Below are 15654 nucleotides of genomic sequence, written 5' to 3'. Positions count from 1 at the left end.
TTGCATCACAAGCATGGTCACAAGCAAGAATATCCATTCTTAGAACTCCCCGCATCCTGTTTATATGTGCAGATCCCTTCCAAAACAAATGTTTGGCCGAAACCAAATGGACAGCTTCCCTGTTATATCAACAAAAGGCCTAGTCTTTTCACTTTTAACCTTTGCTGTTTACTTAAACATGCTGGGTACGCCTCGTTGGCGCAGTTTGGCAGCGCGTCAGTCTCATAATCTGAAGGTCGTGAGTTCGAGCCTCACACGGGGCAGCGTGGTGGGAAATTCTTTTGAACTGACAGACTGGCTCTATTAAGGCGACACATCTTTCCGGCTCCCGCGTAGGAACGTTCACGAGCGGGTGCTCCCTGGTGGTCTAGTGGCTAGGATTCGGCGCTCTCACCGCCGCGGCCCGGGTTCGATTCCCGGTCAGGGAATGCGCTTTTGGACACCCTCCGGCTGTATTCGTGGGACTTTGAAAAAACAATAACCTTTGAAGGTCTCCAAGGCTTAAAGAGACGCTTCCTTCGAGCCGGATTCGAACCAGCGATCTAAGGATGACCAGTGAGATGCATACAGTCCTCCGCTCTACCAACTGAGCTATCGAAGGCCCAGATACAGTCTATCGTCTGAGCTATTTTTGGGCCTTGTCAGCGGAAGCCCTCGTGGCACGAAAAGGAGCTGAGGAGCAACGAGCCAGCCAGGAGTCGAACCTAGAATCTTCTGATCCGTAGTCAGACGCGTTATCCATTGCGCCACTGGCCCTCTTTGAGGGCACACAGGAAGAACGCAGATCGAGAACAGGCAAAGGGGCTGAAAGAACCCACGCTCTCTGGAACAAACCTGTGCCTGGTAATCAAGATTACTTGCAACTTCAAAGCAGATGTGGATTGGAACCCTTACACTGTCTGACTTAAATTAGCGCACGGCCGTTTCCATGTAAAGCCGAGCCTGGACTCTCCAGTGTGACATGCAAAGCAATGTCAGAAGTGGGATTCGAACCCACGCCTCAAGAGGAGACTGCGACCTGAACGCAGCGCCTTAGACCGCTCGGCCATCCTGACAGTGTGGGCGTTCGGCCTCTCAGCAACCGTGTACCCACCACTTTCGGAATGGACCCTTAAATGCAGCCGTTCAATGGCACACAGGCCATTTAGAAATAACGTACCGCAAGGAGCGCGATTCCCAGATAGAGGGGACCTTTCCTCCTCACTTTTCGACACTTCACTCTTCGATTTGATGCTTATTCATAAACCATGAGGTCTTGTTTCTATTTTTTGCAAGAATTATATATTTTAAACCAATTGCATTAATGATCAGCCTGTTAAGAGCATTTCCTAATGAACACTGTTTTAAATGGGAAGATAATTTAGAATGTGTTCTGGTATAAATGGCAGGGAACGGATGCATTTTTAGTAGCTTTGTCAGTAATTTGCTCGCGATGAATCCATTTAAATTGTTACACTTTGTTTGTTTGTTCAGTAGATTTTACTTCAAAAAAAGAACATTGACCGCTTTAATTGAACAGCCCTGATTTAAGGTAAGGGCTATGTGTATGGCTTCATTATCCCAAGGAGTTTCCGTCCCTTTACCTGTTTCATAAAAAAGTGAACCCTACAGTCATTTGAACTCAGTCCTGCTCCTCATGCGATGCACTAATTGCGCTTTAACATCTCATATGAAATTGATGAATCAGATTTAATGAAAAGTTTTGTGTTTTGTATTTTGTGGTTGTTGTTACTTTTATTTTTATAAAACATTGCATACTGAAATGTCAGGCTATTCTGTCACTGAAAACGGTCAGACCAGAGTTGCTCCACTGCGTCCGGCGGACGCTGCAAAAGAATTTAGCGGACAGCGATTTCCTATGTTTTCTCAGATTGCATCACAAGCATGGTCACAAGCAAGAATATCCATTCTTAGAACTCCCCGCATCCTGTTTATATGTGCAGATCCCTTCCAAAACAAATGTTTGGCCGAAACCAAATGGACAGCTTCCCTGTTATATCAACAAAAGGCCTAGTCTTTTCACTTTTAAACTTTGCTGTTTACTTAAACATGCTGGGTACGCCTCGTTGGCGCAGTTTGGCAGCGCGTCAGTCTCATAATCTGAAGGTCGTGAGTTCGAGCCTCACACGGGGCAGCGTGGTGGGAAATTCTTTTGAACTGACAGACTGGCTCTATTAAGGCGACACATCTTTCCGGCTCCCGCGTAGGAACGTTCGCGAGCGGGTGCTCCCTGGTGGTCTAGTGGCTAGGATTCGGCGCTCTCACCGCCGCGGCCCGGGTTCGATTCCCGGTCAGGGAATGCGCTTTTGGACACCCTCTGGCTGTATTCGTGGGACTTTGAAAAAACAATAACCTTTGAAGGTCTCCAAGGCTTAAAGAGACGCTTCCTTCGAGCCGGATTCGAACCAGCGACCTAAGGATGACCAGTGAGATGCCTACAGTCCTCCGCTCTACCAACTGAGCTATCGATGGCCCGGATACCATCTATCGTCTGAGGTATTTTTGGGCCTTGTCAGCGGAAGCCCTCGTGGCACGAAAAGGAGCTGAGGAGCAACGAGCCAGCCAGGAGTCGAACCTAGAATCTAGAATCTTCTGATCCGTAGTCAGACGCGTTATCCATTGCGCCACTGGCCCTCTTCGAGGGCACACAGGAAGAACGCAGATCGAGAACAGGCAAAGGGGCTGAAAGAACCCACGCTCTCTGGAACAAACCTTTGGCTGGTAATGAAGATTACTTGCAACTTCAAAGCAGATGTGGATTGGAACCCTTACACTGTCTGACTTAAATTAGCGCACGGCCGTTTCCATGTAAAGCAGAGCCTGGAGTATCCAGTGTGACATGCAAAGCAATGTCAGAAGTGGGATTCGAACCCACGCCTCCAGAGGAGACTGCGACCTGAACGCAGCGCCGTAGACCGCTCGGCCATCCTGACAGTATGGGTGTTCGGCCTCTCAGCAATCGTGCACCCACCACTTTCGGAATGGACCCTTAAATGCAGCCGTTCAATGGCACACAGGCCATTTAGAAATAACGTACCGCAAGGAGCGCGATTCCCAGATAGAGGGGACCTTTCCTTCTCACTTTTCGACACTTCACTCTTCGATTTGATGGTTATTCATAAACCATGAGGTCTTGTTTCTATTTTTTGCAAGAATTATATATTTTAAACCAATTGCATTAATGATCAGCCTGTTAAGAGCATTTCCTAATGAACACTGTTTTAATTGGGAAGATAATTTAGAATCTGTTCTGGTATAAATGGCAGGGAACGGATGCATTTTTAGTAGCTTTGTCAGTAATTTGCTCGCGATGAATCCATTTAAATTGTTACACTTTGTTTGTATGTTCAGTAGATTTTACTTCAAAAAAAGAACATTGACCGCTTTAATTGAACAGTCCTGATTTATGGTAAGGGCGATGTGTATGGCTTCATTATCCCAAGGAGTTTCCGTCCCTTTACCTGTTTCATAAAAAAGTGAACCCTACAGTCATTTAAACTAAGTCCTGCTCCTCATGCGATGCACTAATTGCGCTTTAACAACTCATATGAAACTGATGACTCAGATTTAATGAAAAGTTTTGTGTTTTGTATTTTGTGGTTGTTGTTACTTTTATTTTTTATAAAACATTGCATACTGAAATGTCAGGCTATTCTGTCACTGAAAACGGTCAGACCAGAGTTGCTCCACTGCGTCCGGCGGACGCTGCAAAAGAATTTAGCGGACAGCGATTTCCTATGTTTTCTCAGATTGCATCACAAGCATGGTCACAAGCAAGAATATCCATTCTTAGAACTCCCCGCATCCTGTTTATATGTGCAGATCCCTTCCAAAACAAATGTTTGGCCGAAACCAAATGGACAGCTTCCCTGTTATATCAACAAAAGGCCTAGTCTTTTCACTTTTAACCTTTGCTGTTTACTTAAACATGCTGGGTACGCCTCGTTGGCGCAGTTTGGCAGCGCGTCAGTCTCATAATCTGAAGGTCGTGAGTTCGAGCCTCACACGGGGCAGCGTGGTGGGAAATTCTTTTGAACTGACAGACTGGCTCTATTAAGGCGACACATCTTTCCGGCTCCCGCGTAGGAACGTTCACGAGCGGGTGCTCCCTGGTGGTCTAGTGGCTAGGATTTGGCGCTCTCACCGCCGCGGCCCGGGTTCGATTCCCGGTCAGGGAATGCGCTTTTGGACACCCTCTGGCTGTATTCGTGGGACTTTGAAAAAACAATAACCTTTGAAGGTCTCCAAGGCTTAAAGAGACGCTTCCTTCGAGCCGGATTCGAACCAGCGACCTAAGGATGACCAGTGAGATGCCTACAGTCCTCCGCTCTACCAACTGAGCTATCGATGGCCCGGATACCATCTATCGTCTGAGGTATTTTTGGGCCTTGTCAGCGGAAGCCCTCGTGGCACGAAAAGGAGCTGAGGAGCAACGAGCCAGCCAGGAGTCGAACCTAGAATCTTCTGATCCGTAGTCAGACGCGTTATCCATTGCGCCACTGGCCCTCTTCGAGGGCACACAGGAAGAACGCAGATCGAGAACAGGCAAAGGGGCTGAAAGAACCCACGCTCTCTGGAACAAACCTTTGGCTGGTAATGAAGATTACTTGCAACTTCAAAGCAGATGTGGATTGGAAACCTTACACTGTCTGACTTAAATTAGCGCACGGCCGTTTCCATGTAAAGCAGAGCCTGGAGTATCCAGTGTGACATGCAAAGCAATGTCAGAAGTGGGATTCGAACCCACGCCTCCAGAGGAGACTGCGACCTGAACGCAGCGCCGTAGACCGCTCGGCCATCCTGACAGTATGGGTGTTCGGCCTCTCAGCAATCGTGCACCCACCACTTTCGGAATGGACCCTTAAATGCAGCCGTTCAATGGCACACAGGCCATTTAGAAATAACGTACCGCAAGGAGCGCGATTCCCAGATAGAGGGGACCTTTCCTTCTCACTTTTCGACACTTCACTCTTCGATTTGATGGTTATTCATAAACCATGAGGTCTTGTTTCTATTTTTTGCAAGAATTATATATTTTAAACCAATTGCATTAATGATCAGCCTGTTAAGAGCATTTCCTAATGAACACTGTTTTAATTGGGAAGATAATTTAGAATCTGTTCTGGTATAAATGGCAGGGAACGGATGCATTTTTAGTAGCTTTGTCAGTAATTTGCTCGCGATGAATCCATTTAAATTGTTACACTTTGTTTGTATGTTCAGTAGATTTTACTTCAAAAAAAGAACATTGACCGCTTTAATTGAACAGTCCTGATTTATGGTAAGGGCGATGTGTATGGCTTCATTATCCCAAGGAGTTTCCGTCCCTTTACCTGTTTCATAAAAAAGTGAACCCTACAGTCATTTAAACTAAGTCCTGCTCCTCATGCGATGCACTAATTGCGCTTTAACAACTCATATGAAATTGATGACTCAGATTTAATGAAAAGTTTTGTGTTTTGTATTTTGTGGTTGTTGTTACTTTTATTTTTTATAAAACATTGCATACTGAAATGTCAGGCTATTCTGTCACTGAAAACGGTCAGACCAGAGTTGCTCCACTGCGTCCGGCGGACGCTGCAAAAGAATTTAGCGGACAGCGATTTCCTATGTTTTCTCAGATTGCATCACAAGCATGGTCACAAGCAAGAATATCCATTCTTAGAACTCCCCGCATCCTGTTTATATGTGCAGATCCCTTCCAAAACAAATGTTTGGCCGAAACCAAATGGACAGCTTCCCTGTTATATCAACAAAAGGCCTAGTCTTTTCACTTTTAACCTTTGCTGTTTACTTAAACATGCTGGGTACGCCTCGTTGGCGCAGTTTGGCAGCGCGTCAGTCTCATAATCTGAAGGTCGTGAGTTCGAGCCTCACACGGGGCAGCGTGGTGGGAAATTCTTTTGAACTGACAGACTGGCTCTATTAAGGCGACACATCTTTCCGGCTCCCGCGTAGGAACGTTCACGAGCGGGTGCTCCCTGGTGGTCTAGTGGCTAGGATTTGGCGCTCTCACCGCCGCGGCCCGGGTTCGATTCCCGGTCAGGGAATGCGCTTTTGGACACCCTCTGGCTGTATTCGTGGGACTTTGAAAAAACAATAACCTTTGAAGGTCTCCAAGGCTTAAAGAGACGCTTCCTTCGAGCCGGATTCGAACCAGCGACCTAAGGATGACCAGTGAGATGCCTACAGTCCTCCGCTCTACCAACTGAGCTATCGAAGGCCCGGATACCGTCTATCGTCTGAGCTATTTTTGGGCCTTGTCAGCGGAAGCCCTCGTGGCACGAAAAGGAGCTGAGGAGCAACGAGCCTGCCAGGAGTCGAACCTAGAATCTTCCGTAGTCAGACGCGTTATCCATTGCGCCACTGGCCCTCTTTTAGGGCACACAGGAAGAACGCAGATCGAGAACAGGCAAAGGGGCTGAAAGAACCCACGCTCTCTGGAACAAACCTGTGCCTGGTAATCAAGATTACTTGCAACTTCAAAGCAGATGTGGATTGGAACCCTTACACTGTCTGACTTAAATTAGCGCACGGCCGTTTCCATGTAAAGCCGAGCCTGGAGTCTCCAGTGTGACATGCAAAGCAATGTCAGAAGTGGGATTCGAACCCACGCCTCCAGAGGAGACTGCGACCTGAACGCAGCGCCTTAGACCGCTCGGCCATCCTGACAGTGTGGGCGTTCGGCCTCTCAGCAATCGTGCACCCACCACTTTCGGAATGGACCCTTAATTGCAGCCGTTCAATGGCACACAGGCCATTTAGAAATAACGTACCGCAAGGAGCGCGATTCCCAGATAGAGGGGACCTTTCCTCCTCACTTTTCGACACTTCACTCTTCGATTTGATGCTTATTCATAAACCATGAGGTCTTGTTTCTATTTTTTGCAAGAATTATATATTTTAAACCAATTGCATTAATGATCAGCCTGTTAAGAGCATTTCCTAATGAACACTGTTTTAAATGGGAAGATAATTTAGAATCTGTTCTGGTATAAATGGCAGGGAACGGATGCATTTTAAGTAGCTTTGTCAGTAATTTCCTCGCGATGAATCCATTTAAATTGTTACACTTTGTTTGTATGTTCAGTAGATTTTACTTCAAAAAAAGAACATTGACCGCTTTAATTGAACAGCCCTGATTTATGGTAAGGGCTATGTGTATGGCTTCATTATCCCAAGGAGTTTCCGTCCCTTTACCTGTTTCATAAAAAATTGAACCCTACAGTCATTTGAACTCAGTTCTGCTCCTCATGCGATGCACTAATTGCGCTTTAACATCTCATATGAAATTGATGAATCAGATTTAATGAAAAGTTTTGTGTTTTGTATTTTGTGGTTGTTGTTACTTTTATTTTTATAAAACATTGCATACTGAAATGTCAGGCTATTCTGTCACTGAAAACGGTCAGACCAGAGTTGCTCCACTGCGTCCGGCGGACGCTGCAAAAGAATTTAGCGGACAGCGATTTCCTATGTTTTCTCAGATTGCATCACAAGCATGGTCACAAGCAAGAATATCCATTCTTAGAACTCCCCGCATCCTGTTTATATGTGCAGATCCCTTCCAAAACAAATGTTTGGCCGAAACCAAATGGACAGCTTCCCTGTTATATCAACAAAAGGCCTAGTCTTTTCACTTTTAACCTTTGCTGTTTACTTAAACATGCTGGGTACGCCTCGTTGGCGCAGTTTGGCAGCGCGTCAGTCTCATAATCTGAAGGTCGTGAGTTCGAGCCTCACACGGGGCAGCGTGGTGGGAAATTCTTTTGAACTGACAGACTGGCTCTATTAAGGCGACACATCTTTCCGGCTCCCGCGTAGGAACGTTCACGAGCGGGTGCTCCCTGGTGGTCTAGTGGCTAGGATTTGGCGCTCTCACCGCCGCGGCCCGGGTTCGATTCCCGGTCAGGGAATGCGCTTTTGGACACCCTCTGGCTGTATTCGTGGGACTTTGAAAAAACAATAACCTTAGAAGGTCTCCAAGGCTTAAAGAGACGCTTCCTTCGAGCCGGATTCGAACCAGCGACCTAAGGATGACCAGTGAGATGCCTACAGTCCTCCGCTCTACCAACTGAGCTATCGAAGGCCCAGATACAGTCTATCGTCTGAGCTATTTTTGGGCCTTGTCAGCGGAAGCCCTCGTGGCACGAAAAGGAGCTGAGGAGCAACGAGCCAGCCAGGAGTCGAACCTAGAATCTTCTGATCCGTAGTCAGACGCGTTATCCATTGCGCCACTGGCCCTCTTTGAGGGCACACAGGAAGAACGCAGATCGAGAACAGGCAAAGGGGCTGAAAGAACCCACGCTCTCTGGAACAAACCTGTGCCTGGTAATCAAGATTACTTGCAACTTCAAAGCAGATGTGGATTGGAACCCTTACACTGTCTGACTTAAATTAGCTCACGGCCGTTTCCATAGAAAAAGCCGAGCCTGGACTCTCCAGTGTGACATGCAAAGCAATGTCAGAAGTGGGATTCGAACCCACGCCTCCAGAGGAGACTGCGACCTAAACGCAGCGCCTTAGACCGCTCGGCCATCCTGACAGTGTGGGCGTTCGGCCTCTCAGCAATCGTGCACCCACCACTTTCGGAATGGACCCTTAAATGCAGCCGTTCAATGGCACACAGGCCATTTAGAAATAACGTACCGCAAGGAGCGCGATTCCCAGATAGAGGGGACCTTTCCTCCTCACTTTTCGACACTTCACTCTTCGATTTGATGCTTATTCATAAACCATGAGGTCTTGTTTCTATTTTTTGCAAGAATTATATATTTTAAACCAATTGCATTAATGATCAGCCTGTTAAGAGCATTTCCTAATGAACACTGTTTTAAATGGGAAGATAATTTAGAATGTGTTCTGGTATAAATGGCAGGGAACGGATGCATTTTTAGTAGCTTTGTCAGTAATTTGCTCGCGATGAATCCATTTAAATTGTTACACTTTGTTTGTATGTTCAGTAGATTTTACTTCAAAAAAAGAACATTGACCGCTTTAATTGAACAGCCCTGATTTAAGGTAAGGGCTATGTGTATGGCTTCATTATCCCAAGGAGTTTCCGTCCCTTTACCTGTTTCATAAAAAAGTGAACCCTACAGTCATTTGAACTAAGTCCTGCTCCTCATGCGATGCACTAATTGCGCTTTAACATCTCATATGAAATTGATGAATCAGATTTAATGAAAAGTTTTGTGTTTTGTATTTTGTGGTTGTTGTTACTTTTATTTTTATAAAACATTGCATACTGAAATGTCAGGCTATTCTGTCACTGAAAACGGTCAGACCAGAGTTGCTCCACTGCGTCCGGCGGACGCTGCAAAAGAATTTAGCGGACAGCGATTTCCTATGTTTTCTCAGATTGCATCACAAGCATGGTCACAAGCAAGAATATCCATTCTTAGAACTCCCCGCATCCTGTTTATATGTGCAGATCCCTTCCAAAACAAATGTTTGGCCGAAACCAAATGGACAGCTTCCCTGTTATATCAACAAAAGGCCTAGTCTTTTCACTTTTAACCTTTGCTGTTTACTTAAACATGCTGGGTACGCCTCGTTGGCGCAGTTTGGCAGCGCGTCAGTCTCATAATCTGAAGGTCGTGAGTTCGAGCCTCACACGGGGCAGCGTGGTGGGAAATTCTTTTGAACTGACAGACTGGCTCTATTAAGGCGACACATCTTTCCGGCTCCCGCGTAGGAACGTTCACGAGCGGGTGCTCCCTGGTGGTCTAGTGGCTAGGATTCGGCGCTCTCACCGCCGCGGCCCGGGTTCGATTCCCGGTCAGGGAATGCGCTTTTGGACACCCTCTGGCTGTATTCGTGGGACTTTGAAAAAACAATAACCTTTGAAGGTCTCCAAGGCTTAAAGACACGCTTCCTTCGAGCCGGATTCGAACCAACGACCTAAGGATGACCAGTGAGATGCCTACAGTCCTCCGCTCTACCAACTGAGCTATCGAAGGCCCGGATACCGTCTGAGCTATTTTTGGGCCTTGTCAGCGGAAGCCCTCGTGGCACGAAAAGGAGCTGAGGAGCAACGAGCCAGCCAGGAGTCGAACCTAGAATCTTCTGATCCGTAGTCAGACGCGTTATCCATTGCGCCACTGGCCCTCTTTGAGGGCACACAGGAAGAACGCAGATCGAGAACAGGCAAAGGGGCTGAAAGAACCCACGCTCTCTGGAACAAACCTGTGCCTGGTAATCAAGATTACTTGCAACTTCAAAGCAGATGTGGATTGGAACCCTTACACTGTCTGACTTAAATTAGCGCACGGCCGTTTCCATGTAAAGCCCAGCCTAGAGTCTCCAGTGTGACATGCAAAGCAATGTCAGAAGTGGGATTCGAACCCACGCCTCCAGAGGAGACTGCGACCTGAACGCAGCGCCTTAGACCGCTCGGCCATCCTGACAGTGTGGGCGTTCGGCCTCTCAGCAATCGTGCACCCACCACTTTCGGAATGGACCCTTAAATGCAGCCGTTCAATGGCACACAGGCCATTTAGAAATAACGTACCGCAAGGAGCGCGATTCCCAGATAGAGGGGACCTTTCCTCCTCACTTTTCGACACTTCACTCTTCGATTTGATGCTTATTCATAAACCATGAGGTCTTGTTTCTATTTTTTGCAAGAATTATATATTTTAAACCAATTGCATTAATGATCAGCCTGTTAAGAGCATTTCCTAATGAACACTGTTTTAAATGGGAAGATAATTTAGAATGTGTTCTGGTATAAATGGCAGGGAACGGATGCATTTTTAGTAGCTTTGTCAGTAATTTGCTCGCGATGAATCCATTTAAATTGTTACACTTTGTTTGTATGTTCAGTAGATTTTACTTCAAAAAAAGAACATTGACCGCTTTAATTGAACAGCCCTGATTTCAGGTAAGGGCTATGTGTATGGCTTCATTATCCCAAGGAGTTTCCGTCCCTTTACCTGTTTCATAAAAAAGTGAACCCTACAGTCATTTGAACTAAGTCCTGCTCCTCATGCGATGCACTAATTGCGCTTTAACATCTCATATGAAATTGATGAATCAGATTTAATGAAAAGTTTTGTGTTTTGTATTTTGTGGTTGTTGTTACTTTTATTTTTATAAAACATTGCATACTGAAATGTCAGGCTATTCTGTCACTGAAAACGATATAATTGACCAGAGTTGCTCCACTGCGTCCGGCGGACGCTGCAAAAGAATTTAGCGGACAGCGATTTCCTATGTTTTCTCAGATTGCATCACAAGCATGGTCACAAGCAAGAATATCCATTCTTAGAACTCCCCGCATCCTGTTTATATGTGCAGATCCCTTCCAAAACAAATGTTTGGCCGAAACCAAATGGACAGCTTCCCTGTTATATCAACAAAAGGCCTAGTCTTTTCACTTTTAACCTTTGCTGTTTACTTAAACATGCTGGGTACGCCTCGTTGGCGCAGTTTGGCAGCGCGTCAGTCTCATAATCTGAAGGTCGTGAGTTCGAGCCTCACACGGGGCAGCGTGGTGGGAAATTCTTTTGAACTGACAGACTGGCTCTATTAAGGCGACACATCTTTCCGGCTCCCGCGTAGGAACGTTCACGAGCGGGTGCTCCCTGGTGGTCTAGTGGCTAGGATTCGGCGCTCTCACCGCCGCGGCCCGGGTTCGATTCCCGGTCAGGGAATGCGCTTTTGGACACCCTCCGGCTGTATTCGTGGGACTTTGAAAAAACAATAACCTTTGAAGGTCTCCAAGGCTTAAAGAGACGCTTCCTTCGAGCCGGATTCGAACCAGCGACCTAAGGATGACCAGTGAGATGCCTACAGTCCTCCGCTCTACCAACTGAGCTATCGAAGGCCCAGATACAGTCTATCGTCTGAGCTATTTTTGGGCCTTGTCAGCGGAAGCCCTCGTGGCACGAAAAGGAGCTGAGGAGCAACGAGCCAGCCAGGAGTCGAACCTAGAATCTTCTGATCCGTAGTCAGACGCGTTATCCATTGCGCCACTGGCCCTCTTTGAGGGCACACAGGAAGAACGCAGATCGAGAACAGGCAAAGGGGCTGAAAGAACCCACGCTCTCTGGAACAAACCTGTGCCTGGTAATCAAGATTACTTGCAACTTCAAAGCAGATGTGGATTGGAACCCTTACACTGTCTGACTTAAATTAGCGCACGGCCGTTTCCATGTAAAGCCGAGCCTGGACTCTCCAGTGTGACATGCAAAGCAATGTCAGAAGTGGGATTCGAACCCACGCCTCAAGAGGAGACTGCGACCTGAACGCAGCGCCTTAGACCGCTCGGCCATCCTGACAGTGTGGGCATTCGGCCTCTCAGCAATCGTGCACCCACCACTTTCGGAATGGACCCTTAATTGCAGCCGTTCAATGGCACACAGGCCATTTAGAAATAACGTACCGCAAGGAGCGCGATTCCCAGATAGAGGGGACCTTTCCTCCTCACTTTTCGACACTTCACTCTTCGATTTGATGCTTATTCATAAACCATGAGGTCTTGTTTCTATTTTTTGCAAGAATTATATATTTTAAACCAATTGCATTAATGATCAGCCTGTTAAGAGCATTTCCTAATGAACACTGTTTTAAATGGGAAGATAATTTAGAATCTGTTCTGGTATAAATGGCAGGGAACGGATGCATTTTAAGTAGCTTTGTCAGTAATTTCCTCGCGATGAATCCATTTAAATTGTTACACTTTGTTTGTATGTTCAGTAGATTTTACTTCAAAAAAGAACATTGACCGCTTTAATTGAACAGCCCTGATTTATGGTAAGGGCTATGTGTATGGCTTCATTATCCCAAGGAGTTTCCGTCCCTTTACCTGTTTCATAAAAAATTGAACCCTACAGTCATTTGAACTCAGTTCTGCTCCTCATGCGATGCACTAATTGCGCTTTAACATCTCATATGAAATTGATGAATCAGATTTAATGAAAAGTTTTGTGTTTTGTATTTTGTGGTTGTTGTTACTTTTATTTTTATAAAACATTGCATACTGAAATGTCAGGCTATTCTGTCACTGAAAACGGTCAGACCAGAGTTGCTCCACTGCGTCCGGCGGACGCTGCAAAAGAATTTAGCGGACAGCGATTTCCTATGTTTTCTCAGATTGCATCACAAGCATGGTCACAAGCAAGAATATCCATTCTTAGAACTCCCCGCATCCTGTTTATATGTGCAGATCCCTTCCAAAACAAATGTTTGGCCGAAACCAAATGGACAGCTTCCCTGTTATATCAACAAAAGGCCTAGTCTTTTCACTTTTAACCTTTGCTGTTTACTTAAACATGCTGGGTACGCCTCGTTGGCGCAGTTTGGCAGCGCGTCAGTCTCATAATCTGAAGGTCGTGAGTTCGAGCCTCACACGGGGCAGCGTGGTGGGAAATTCTTTTGAACTGACAGACTGGCTCTATTAAGGCGACACATCTTTCCGGCTCCCGCGTAGGAACGTTCACGAGCGGGTGCTCCCTGGTGGTCTAGTGGCCCTCTTTGAGGGCACACAGGAAGAACGCAGATCGAGAACAGGCAAAGGGGCTGAAAGAACCCACGCTCTCTGGAACAAACCTGTGCCTGGTAATCAAGATTACTTGCAACTTCAAAGCAGATGTGGATTGGAACCCTTAAACTGTCTGACTTAAATTAGCGCACGGCCGTTTCCATGTAAAGCCGAGCCTGGAGTCTCCAGTGTGACATGCAAAGCAATGTCAGAAGTGGGATTCGAACCCACGCCTCCAGAGGAGACTGCGACCTGAACGCAGCGCCTTAGACCGCTCGGCCATCCTGACAGTGTGGGCGTTCGGCCTCTCAGCAATCGTGCACCCACCACTTTCGGAATGGACCCTTAAATGCAGCCGTTCAATGGCACACAGGCCATTTAGAAATAACGTACCGCAAGGAGCGCGATTCCCAGATAGAGGGGACCTTTCCTCCTCACTTTTCGACACTTCACTCTTCGATTTGATGCTTATTCATAAACCATGAGGTCTTGTTTCTATTTTTTGCAAGAATTATATATTTTAAACCAATTGCATTAATGATCAGCCTGTTAAGAGCATTTCCTAATGAACACTGTTTTAAATGGGAAGATAATTTAGAATCTGTTCTGGTATAAATGGCAGGGAACGGATGCATTTTTAGTAGCTTTGTCAGTAATTTGCTCGCGATGAATCCATTTAAATTGTTACACTTTGTTTGTATGTTCAGTAGATTTTACTTCAAAAAAAGAACATTGACCGCTTTAATTGAACAGCCCTGATTTATGGTAAGGGCTATGTGTATGGCTTCATTATCCCAAGGAGTTTCCGTCCCTTTACCTGTTTCATAAAAAAGTGAACCCTACAGTCATTTGAACTCAGTCCTGCTCCTCATGCGATGCACTAATTGCGCTTTAACATCTAATATGAAATTGATGAATCAGATTTAATGAAAAGTTTTGTGTTTTGTATTTTGTGGTTGTTGTTACTTTTATTTTTATAAAACATTGCATACTGAAATGTCAGGCTATTCTGTCACTGAAAACGGTCAGACCAGAGTTGCTCCACTGCGTCCGGCGGACGCTGCAAAAGAATTTAGCGGACAGCGATTTCCTATGTTTTCTCAGATTGCATCACAAGCATGGTCACAAGCAAGAATATCCATTCTTAGAACTCCCCGCAGCCTGTTTATATGTGCAGTTCCCTTCCAAAACAAATGTTTGGCCGAAACCAAATGGACAGCTTCCCTGTTATATCAACAAAAGGCCTAGTCTTTTCACTTTTAACCTTTGCTGTTTACTTAAACTGGCCGTGGTACGCCTCGTTGGCGCAGTTTGGCAGCGCGTCAGTCTCATAATCTGAAGGTCGTGAGTTCGAGCCTCACACGGGGCAGCGTGGTGGGAAATTCTTTTGAACTGACAGACTGGCTCTATTAAGGCGACACATCTTTCCGGCTCCCGCGTAGGAACGTTCACGAGCGGGTGCTCCCTGGTGGTCTAGTGGCTAGGATTCGGCGCTCTCACCGCCGCGGCCCGGGTTCGATTCCCGGTCAGGGAATGCGCTTTTGGACACCCTCTGGCTGTATTCGTGGGACTTTGAAAAAACAATAACCTTTGAAGGTCTCCAAGGCTTAAAGAGACGCTTCCTTCGAGCCGGATTCGAACCAGCGACCTAAGGATGACCAGTGAGATGCCTACAGTCCTCCGCTCTACCAACTGAGCTATCGAAGGCCCGGATACCGTCTATCGTCTGAGCTATTTTTGGGCCTTGTCAGCGGAAGCCCTCGTGGCACGAAAAGGAGCTGAGGAGCAACGAGCCAGCCAGGAGTCGAACCTAGAATCTTCTGATCCGTAGTCAGACGCGTTATCCATTGCGCCACTGGCCCTCTTTGAGGGCACACAGGAAGAACGCAGATCGAGAACAGGCAAAGGGGCTGAAAGAACCCACGCTCTCCGGAACAAACCTGTGCCTGGTAATCAAGATTACTTGCAACTTGAAAGCAGATGTGGATTGGAACCCTTACACTGTCTGACTTAAATTAGCGCACGGCCGTTTCCATGTAAAGCCGAGCCTGGAGTCTCCAGTGTGACATGCAAAGCAATGTCAGAAGTGGGATTCGAACCCACGCCTCCAGAGGAGACTGCGACCTGAACGCAGCGCCTTAGACCGCTCGGCCATCCTGACAGTGTGG

The 15654-nt window shown here is 46.5% G+C and overlaps 41 non-coding genes across 41 annotated transcripts; 17 read left to right on the top strand and 24 right to left on the bottom strand.

Moving 5' to 3' along the window:
* Window positions 1-189: 189 nt before the first annotated feature.
* trnam-cau (transfer RNA methionine (anticodon CAU)) lies at window positions 190-263 on the top strand. The gene has a single exon. It is a non-coding gene; the product is annotated as a tRNA-Met (tRNA).
* A 93-nt stretch (window positions 264-356) lies between these two features.
* Window positions 357-428, top strand: trnae-cuc (transfer RNA glutamic acid (anticodon CUC)). The gene has a single exon. It is a non-coding gene; the product is annotated as a tRNA-Glu (tRNA).
* Window positions 429-514: 86 nt separating this feature from the next.
* trnay-gua (transfer RNA tyrosine (anticodon GUA)) lies at window positions 515-601 on the bottom strand. Its single transcript is given in 2 exon segments — window positions 515-550; window positions 565-601. It is a non-coding gene; the product is annotated as a tRNA-Tyr (tRNA).
* An 82-nt stretch (window positions 602-683) lies between these two features.
* trnar-acg (transfer RNA arginine (anticodon ACG)) lies at window positions 684-756 on the bottom strand. The gene has a single exon. It is a non-coding gene; the product is annotated as a tRNA-Arg (tRNA).
* Window positions 757-972: 216 nt separating this feature from the next.
* trnal-cag (transfer RNA leucine (anticodon CAG)) lies at window positions 973-1055 on the bottom strand. Its single transcript has one exon. It is a non-coding gene; the product is annotated as a tRNA-Leu (tRNA).
* A 1005-nt stretch (window positions 1056-2060) lies between these two features.
* On the top strand, window positions 2061-2134 carry trnam-cau (transfer RNA methionine (anticodon CAU)). Its single transcript has one exon. It is a non-coding gene; the product is annotated as a tRNA-Met (tRNA).
* A 93-nt stretch (window positions 2135-2227) lies between these two features.
* On the top strand, window positions 2228-2299 carry trnae-cuc (transfer RNA glutamic acid (anticodon CUC)). The gene has a single exon. It is a non-coding gene; the product is annotated as a tRNA-Glu (tRNA).
* Window positions 2300-2385: 86 nt separating this feature from the next.
* trnay-gua (transfer RNA tyrosine (anticodon GUA)) lies at window positions 2386-2472 on the bottom strand. Its single transcript is given in 2 exon segments — window positions 2386-2421; window positions 2436-2472. It is a non-coding gene; the product is annotated as a tRNA-Tyr (tRNA).
* An 82-nt stretch (window positions 2473-2554) lies between these two features.
* trnar-acg (transfer RNA arginine (anticodon ACG)) lies at window positions 2555-2634 on the bottom strand. Its single transcript has one exon. It is a non-coding gene; the product is annotated as a tRNA-Arg (tRNA).
* Window positions 2635-2850: 216 nt separating this feature from the next.
* trnal-cag (transfer RNA leucine (anticodon CAG)) lies at window positions 2851-2933 on the bottom strand. The gene has a single exon. It is a non-coding gene; the product is annotated as a tRNA-Leu (tRNA).
* A 1006-nt stretch (window positions 2934-3939) lies between these two features.
* Window positions 3940-4013, top strand: trnam-cau (transfer RNA methionine (anticodon CAU)). The gene has a single exon. It is a non-coding gene; the product is annotated as a tRNA-Met (tRNA).
* Window positions 4014-4106: 93 nt separating this feature from the next.
* trnae-cuc (transfer RNA glutamic acid (anticodon CUC)) lies at window positions 4107-4178 on the top strand. Its single transcript has one exon. It is a non-coding gene; the product is annotated as a tRNA-Glu (tRNA).
* Window positions 4179-4264: 86 nt separating this feature from the next.
* trnay-gua (transfer RNA tyrosine (anticodon GUA)) lies at window positions 4265-4351 on the bottom strand. Its single transcript is given in 2 exon segments — window positions 4265-4300; window positions 4315-4351. It is a non-coding gene; the product is annotated as a tRNA-Tyr (tRNA).
* An 82-nt stretch (window positions 4352-4433) lies between these two features.
* Window positions 4434-4506, bottom strand: trnar-acg (transfer RNA arginine (anticodon ACG)). The gene has a single exon. It is a non-coding gene; the product is annotated as a tRNA-Arg (tRNA).
* A 216-nt stretch (window positions 4507-4722) lies between these two features.
* Window positions 4723-4805, bottom strand: trnal-cag (transfer RNA leucine (anticodon CAG)). Its single transcript has one exon. It is a non-coding gene; the product is annotated as a tRNA-Leu (tRNA).
* A 1006-nt stretch (window positions 4806-5811) lies between these two features.
* On the top strand, window positions 5812-5885 carry trnam-cau (transfer RNA methionine (anticodon CAU)). The gene has a single exon. It is a non-coding gene; the product is annotated as a tRNA-Met (tRNA).
* A 93-nt stretch (window positions 5886-5978) lies between these two features.
* trnae-cuc (transfer RNA glutamic acid (anticodon CUC)) lies at window positions 5979-6050 on the top strand. Its single transcript has one exon. It is a non-coding gene; the product is annotated as a tRNA-Glu (tRNA).
* An 86-nt stretch (window positions 6051-6136) lies between these two features.
* Window positions 6137-6223, bottom strand: trnay-gua (transfer RNA tyrosine (anticodon GUA)). Its single transcript is given in 2 exon segments — window positions 6137-6172; window positions 6187-6223. It is a non-coding gene; the product is annotated as a tRNA-Tyr (tRNA).
* A 366-nt stretch (window positions 6224-6589) lies between these two features.
* Window positions 6590-6672, bottom strand: trnal-cag (transfer RNA leucine (anticodon CAG)). The gene has a single exon. It is a non-coding gene; the product is annotated as a tRNA-Leu (tRNA).
* A 1005-nt stretch (window positions 6673-7677) lies between these two features.
* trnam-cau (transfer RNA methionine (anticodon CAU)) lies at window positions 7678-7751 on the top strand. Its single transcript has one exon. It is a non-coding gene; the product is annotated as a tRNA-Met (tRNA).
* A 93-nt stretch (window positions 7752-7844) lies between these two features.
* On the top strand, window positions 7845-7916 carry trnae-cuc (transfer RNA glutamic acid (anticodon CUC)). Its single transcript has one exon. It is a non-coding gene; the product is annotated as a tRNA-Glu (tRNA).
* Window positions 7917-8002: 86 nt separating this feature from the next.
* trnay-gua (transfer RNA tyrosine (anticodon GUA)) lies at window positions 8003-8089 on the bottom strand. The gene is given in 2 exon segments: window positions 8003-8038; window positions 8053-8089. It is a non-coding gene; the product is annotated as a tRNA-Tyr (tRNA).
* Window positions 8090-8171: 82 nt separating this feature from the next.
* On the bottom strand, window positions 8172-8244 carry trnar-acg (transfer RNA arginine (anticodon ACG)). Its single transcript has one exon. It is a non-coding gene; the product is annotated as a tRNA-Arg (tRNA).
* Window positions 8245-8462: 218 nt separating this feature from the next.
* On the bottom strand, window positions 8463-8545 carry trnal-uag (transfer RNA leucine (anticodon UAG)). Its single transcript has one exon. It is a non-coding gene; the product is annotated as a tRNA-Leu (tRNA).
* A 1005-nt stretch (window positions 8546-9550) lies between these two features.
* On the top strand, window positions 9551-9624 carry trnam-cau (transfer RNA methionine (anticodon CAU)). Its single transcript has one exon. It is a non-coding gene; the product is annotated as a tRNA-Met (tRNA).
* A 93-nt stretch (window positions 9625-9717) lies between these two features.
* Window positions 9718-9789, top strand: trnae-cuc (transfer RNA glutamic acid (anticodon CUC)). Its single transcript has one exon. It is a non-coding gene; the product is annotated as a tRNA-Glu (tRNA).
* An 86-nt stretch (window positions 9790-9875) lies between these two features.
* trnay-gua (transfer RNA tyrosine (anticodon GUA)) lies at window positions 9876-9962 on the bottom strand. The gene is given in 2 exon segments: window positions 9876-9911; window positions 9926-9962. It is a non-coding gene; the product is annotated as a tRNA-Tyr (tRNA).
* A 75-nt stretch (window positions 9963-10037) lies between these two features.
* Window positions 10038-10110, bottom strand: trnar-acg (transfer RNA arginine (anticodon ACG)). Its single transcript has one exon. It is a non-coding gene; the product is annotated as a tRNA-Arg (tRNA).
* Window positions 10111-10326: 216 nt separating this feature from the next.
* trnal-cag (transfer RNA leucine (anticodon CAG)) lies at window positions 10327-10409 on the bottom strand. Its single transcript has one exon. It is a non-coding gene; the product is annotated as a tRNA-Leu (tRNA).
* Window positions 10410-11418: 1009 nt separating this feature from the next.
* Window positions 11419-11492, top strand: trnam-cau (transfer RNA methionine (anticodon CAU)). The gene has a single exon. It is a non-coding gene; the product is annotated as a tRNA-Met (tRNA).
* A 93-nt stretch (window positions 11493-11585) lies between these two features.
* On the top strand, window positions 11586-11657 carry trnae-cuc (transfer RNA glutamic acid (anticodon CUC)). Its single transcript has one exon. It is a non-coding gene; the product is annotated as a tRNA-Glu (tRNA).
* Window positions 11658-11743: 86 nt separating this feature from the next.
* On the bottom strand, window positions 11744-11830 carry trnay-gua (transfer RNA tyrosine (anticodon GUA)). Its single transcript is given in 2 exon segments — window positions 11744-11779; window positions 11794-11830. It is a non-coding gene; the product is annotated as a tRNA-Tyr (tRNA).
* Window positions 11831-11912: 82 nt separating this feature from the next.
* Window positions 11913-11985, bottom strand: trnar-acg (transfer RNA arginine (anticodon ACG)). The gene has a single exon. It is a non-coding gene; the product is annotated as a tRNA-Arg (tRNA).
* Window positions 11986-12201: 216 nt separating this feature from the next.
* On the bottom strand, window positions 12202-12284 carry trnal-cag (transfer RNA leucine (anticodon CAG)). The gene has a single exon. It is a non-coding gene; the product is annotated as a tRNA-Leu (tRNA).
* A 1004-nt stretch (window positions 12285-13288) lies between these two features.
* trnam-cau (transfer RNA methionine (anticodon CAU)) lies at window positions 13289-13362 on the top strand. The gene has a single exon. It is a non-coding gene; the product is annotated as a tRNA-Met (tRNA).
* Window positions 13363-13692: 330 nt separating this feature from the next.
* Window positions 13693-13775, bottom strand: trnal-cag (transfer RNA leucine (anticodon CAG)). Its single transcript has one exon. It is a non-coding gene; the product is annotated as a tRNA-Leu (tRNA).
* Window positions 13776-14781: 1006 nt separating this feature from the next.
* trnam-cau (transfer RNA methionine (anticodon CAU)) lies at window positions 14782-14855 on the top strand. The gene has a single exon. It is a non-coding gene; the product is annotated as a tRNA-Met (tRNA).
* A 93-nt stretch (window positions 14856-14948) lies between these two features.
* trnae-cuc (transfer RNA glutamic acid (anticodon CUC)) lies at window positions 14949-15020 on the top strand. Its single transcript has one exon. It is a non-coding gene; the product is annotated as a tRNA-Glu (tRNA).
* Window positions 15021-15106: 86 nt separating this feature from the next.
* Window positions 15107-15193, bottom strand: trnay-gua (transfer RNA tyrosine (anticodon GUA)). Its single transcript is given in 2 exon segments — window positions 15107-15142; window positions 15157-15193. It is a non-coding gene; the product is annotated as a tRNA-Tyr (tRNA).
* Window positions 15194-15275: 82 nt separating this feature from the next.
* trnar-acg (transfer RNA arginine (anticodon ACG)) lies at window positions 15276-15348 on the bottom strand. Its single transcript has one exon. It is a non-coding gene; the product is annotated as a tRNA-Arg (tRNA).
* Window positions 15349-15564: 216 nt separating this feature from the next.
* trnal-cag (transfer RNA leucine (anticodon CAG)) lies at window positions 15565-15647 on the bottom strand. Its single transcript has one exon. It is a non-coding gene; the product is annotated as a tRNA-Leu (tRNA).
* Between the last annotated feature and the right edge of the window lie 7 nt (window positions 15648-15654).

Source organism: Triplophysa dalaica, chromosome 5 (assembly GCF_015846415.1).
Source record: "Triplophysa dalaica isolate WHDGS20190420 chromosome 5, ASM1584641v1, whole genome shotgun sequence".
NCBI lineage: Eukaryota > Metazoa > Chordata > Actinopteri > Cypriniformes > Nemacheilidae > Triplophysa > Triplophysa dalaica.
Note: the sequence above shows the minus strand (reverse complement) of the source record. Positions and strands in the feature narration are given on the sequence as shown.